This window comes from Colobus angolensis, unplaced genomic scaffold (assembly GCF_000951035.1).
Source record: "Colobus angolensis palliatus isolate OR3802 unplaced genomic scaffold, Cang.pa_1.0 Scaffold157, whole genome shotgun sequence".
Lineage (NCBI taxonomy): Eukaryota > Metazoa > Chordata > Mammalia > Primates > Cercopithecidae > Colobus > Colobus angolensis.
In genome coordinates this window covers 992183-996343 of record NW_012114677.1, presented here as the reverse complement: position 1 = coordinate 996343, position 4161 = coordinate 992183, and the positions used below count along the sequence as shown (strand labels likewise).

Genomic DNA, 4161 nt, shown 5'->3' with positions numbered 1-4161 from the left:
CGTGCCGGGCCGGTCCGCGAGGAGGACCGCGCCTCGCCTTTGTTCCCGGGAGCGGGTCCTCCCCTTCGCGGGAGGTGGTGCCGTGGGGAGGGGGGACGCGCGCTCTGTGGCTCTGGGTGGACGGGCCTAGGGTGCGTGGGGGCCTTGCGGGTGAGCCCCTCTGCGCCCCCTCCACCCTGACCCGCGTTCCCCGCAGGCCGCCCATGCGTGGACTGCCACGCCTTCGAGTTCATGCAGCGCGCCCTGCAGGACCTGCGGAAGACAGCCTGCAGCCTGGACGCTCGGGTAAGCGCCCGCAGCGCGACGGTCCTCCGGGGCTTCTCCGGCGGTGGGGAGGGCAGGGAGGATGCGGAGGAGACCCCCGGGGGGGAGTGGAGGGTCCCTCATCCTTCACCCCTGATATAAGACGCCACACCTATGCCCCCTTCCTCTGGCTCCAGTCTTCCAAGGGGCATTCTGGGCACCGTCTCACCTATGAGACACGACCCTGAAGAAGAACTGTCAGCCCAATCCAGGATCCCCTAGGTGGGCAGCGAGGCCCCGAGGCAGAGGAGAAACTGAGGCCAGAGGATGTGGCCAAAGCGTCAGGAATGGGGGGTCAGGCTGGGCAGGGGGGTCTGGATCCTGGGTGGACGCACAGGTTGGCTAAGGCCCCTCCAAGCCTGGGTGAACAGGGAGCCCCCAGGCCATGGGGTGCAGCCAAGGAGTTCTGGTTTGTGCCAGTGCTCCTGCTTCTTCCTGGAAAGGGAAAATTCTAGGAAGAAGAAAGCAGGGAAGACCCTGCCTGGTCTCCCCCACCCCGACCAGCCCTAGTGTCCTTCTTGGGAACACTCCAAAGGGCTTGGACTAAGACCGGGAGCCCTGTCCCCACTCCCAGAGGCTGGAGCTGAGCTTTTGGGAGGAGCAGCCCCCACCTATCCTTAGGCATGAGGGTGGGAGGGAGTGGGGGACAGTGGACCCCTGCGGGTGCTGTGGGAGCTGGAAGAAGGCAAGTAGGCACTCTGGCATGGCATGGGCACCAGCAGACCCCAGGCAGGCCCCACCAGTGGGAGCCACTGCAGAGGGAAGAGATGAGTGGGAGGCTCTGGGTGTGGGGGTTAGAGCCAGGGCCTGACTTTGTCTCAGGAGCCGGTGGAGATAGGGCTGCCTTGGGTGGGTGGAGGTCCAGGGGAATGCCAGTGGGCAGCCGGGCTGCACCCTCACACCTCTTGTTGCTTTGCAGACAGAGACCCTACTGCTGCAGGCAGAACGCCGTGCCCTGTGTGCCTGCTGGCCGGCGGGGCGCTGAGGACCACGCTGCTCCATGTCAATAAATGCCCAGTGGCACACCTGTGTCCTGTCTCCCTGTTCTGGCCATCAGAGCCCCTGCGTCGCCCCCAGCAGTCCTGGGTTGGGCCCCTCTCTGGGCTTGGGTTTCCCCAGCTGTTCCACCTGGGCGAGCCCTCTTGGCTGCTGTCCCACACCAGTGCCCCTGCGGAGAGGTAGACACACACGTCTGACCTCAGTGACCTGTGCTTCCTTGGACCTGCTCCCCTGCCTGCCTGCCCTTGTTTTGAGGCTGGGAAAGTATAGAAATTGGCCTGACCCCCCTGAGTCCCCAGAGCAGCTGCCCCAGGGCTGAGCCCCTCCAGGCTCCTGTACCACTGAACTGGTGGACCAGCTGTCTGAGACTGGGAGACAGAGGGTCCTGGGGAGAGAGGGCAGGGCCACCCTGCACAGCCTCAGCTCCCCTGCCAGTCCCACCTGCAGCCCTGAGCCTGGCCCCTGGTCACCGGGGAGCTCTGGGTGGGAACTTGATGAGGCTGTCCTCCCATCCACAGACATGTGCATACAGCACCCAACAAGTGACCTCCAGCTGAAGCAGGCACCTCCCTCTTTTCATTCATTCAGTAAAATTAGAGCCTTTTATCAAAGGAATGCAGGAACATGGTTAGGAACAAATCCAGGTGAACAGCAGGCCAGAAGTGACTGCCGTGTGCCCTAGGTGGGACTCGGCCTTTGGGGCTTTGGTTCCCTGGCCCTGGGGCCCCAGCCCCGCCGTGCTTCACGCGGGTGGAACTGGACATGCCTGGTATCCACAGTGAACAGAGTCCTCCCTTGGAGCTGGCACCCGTGGAGAGACTGAGTCATCCAGCTGGGAGGATGTCTGCACCCTCTAATGCAGGCCAGGGAGAGGAGGGACCTGACATCACTGCAGGCCTGGGCAGGGTGGGGTGTGGGGCAGGAACCTGTGCCAGCCACCAGCACTTGCTCAGAGGCTGGGAGGCTGGGCCATGTCTTTAGGGGCGTGGCCTGGGTGGTGCTCATGTCCCATTGGTCAGCCTTCCTCACGTGGCCTTTCTAGCTGCAAGGGAGGCCAGGGACTTGGCCATATTTCTAGGCTTTTATTGACAGATTTAGCCAGTCAAGTCCAGGAATAGCCAGATTCTTGTTTATCCCTGCAGTGTTAGGGATTCCTCACACTAGACATTGTTTATCCAAAAATTCAAATATAACTCAGTGTCCTGTGTTATGGGCAGCTGTGTGTCCTGGCACAGGGTGAGGTCTCCATTACTATAAAAGACGGAGTCTGGAGCATACTTGTCATGGAGCCCTGGGGAGATGCCCTCTGGGATACGGTGGGGACACGAACCAGGCTCGGCTGTGGGGCACTGGGTGGAGAGGCCTCCTCCTAGGCCTTGCGGGGCTGGGGCAAGGACAAGGTTTGGTGACAGGAGCTTCTGGCTGGCAATAGGGAAGGGATTCGTGGGGCCTGTGAGGAGGTGACGGCAGACTGAGAAGGAGAGCGGCCCCATGGCAGCAGAGGATAAGAGGCCGCTGGATTCCAGGTGTGTCTGCAAGTAGAGCCTGTGGGATTTGGGTGGGAAGTGGGAGTGGTCATGGGGGTCTGGGAGGCCACTGGGCGGGTACGCCTGGAAAAGGAGCTGGAGAGAGAACTCGGATCCCCTGTGGCCTGTTTGGGGGCAGAGGAGAGAAGAGGGCCCCTAGGGGTGATGAGCAGCTGTGAGGCAGGAAGAGAACCGAGCTGCATCCCGGGCAGCCACAGGTGTATCTCATGCTACCAAGGTCAAGCAAGGCAAGAGGACCACAGGGTCCATGAGGAGCGGGGAAGGCCTGGGAGGAGCAGAGTGGAGGGAGCTTGGCCATAAGCGTTGGCAGGGCCAGTGGCACTCACACTCAGTCCTGTAGCCATGGCGCAGCTTTCCTGCCAGGGGCTCAGCAACTCCGGGATGAGTCAACCCTGGCATGGCCGAGCAGTGACCTGGCACTGCAGTCTCTTTCTGGGACATCTTTTCTTTCCCTGGACCTGCTGTTTCCCTGATCTTCCCTGCATTCCCCCCTTATATCTGTACCTTCTCCAGTGTCAGGGCATCCCCTTGGTCCAGGGCCTGTCCCTGTGTTCCTTGTGGGCCCTGCCTTCCTCCCAGCTAGCTGGGCATCCCCACTGCCCACCTGCACTCTAGCCCAGAGCTGCCTTTCTCTGGATCCTATGCCCTCTTCTCCCTGCTGCTGTGTAGAAAAGTGTGTGGGAGGGACACTGTGTCCGCTTGTCTGGAAGGCGGCTGCTGCCACAGTTCATCTGCAGGTCACCCTTCCCACCGCAGGGCCTGTGCATGCGCCTTCTGCACCGACGCACTCTTTGCCCCGTGTCCCTCCTTAAATAGTTTATTTTTTAGAGAGGGCCTTGCTCTGTCACCCAGGCTGGAATGCAGGGGCCCCATCACAGCCCCCTGCAGCCTCAACCTCCTGGGCTCAAGCCATCCTCCTCACTGGGCCTCCTGAGTAGCATGGCCCACAGCGCGGGTACCAGCCCACAGAGCCCAGAGCCTGCAGCTGGGTTCCCAGCGCATGCCCACACACCCCGCCCCGCCTTTTCTTCCATGCGTTTGTCCCTAAGGGGTCCCGGGTTGTTTGTCTCTGTTTCTTTCCTGACACCCCGCCACCCCACACTGGATTGTGAAGCCCAGGAGGGTGAGATCTGCGCTTCCCGGGGGCCCCTGCAGGCCGAGTGTTCACCCAGTGGAAGCTGCAGGGAGGCTGCCTGAGCCAAGGCTCTGGGAGGAGCTGGCTGCAGGGGTCCCCCGCAGCCCCTCTCCCTTCCTGCCCCGGGGTCTTTGGGACGCAGGGCTGCACGGGGTGTGGTTTCGGGCCATCTTCCCA

At 62.2% G+C, this 4161-nt stretch overlaps 2 long non-coding RNA genes across 2 annotated transcripts in view; both read left to right on the top strand.

The window, feature by feature from the left end:
• The window catches only part of LOC105508012, a 21110-nt gene that overhangs the window by 7480 nt on the left and 9469 nt on the right, over positions 1–4161 (top strand). The gene's annotated exons all lie outside the window — the stretch shown is intronic.
• LOC105508011 lies at positions 185–1332 on the top strand. The gene is made up of 2 exons (XR_001001191.1): positions 185–285; positions 1223–1332. It is a non-coding gene; the product is annotated as an uncharacterized LOC105508011 (long non-coding RNA).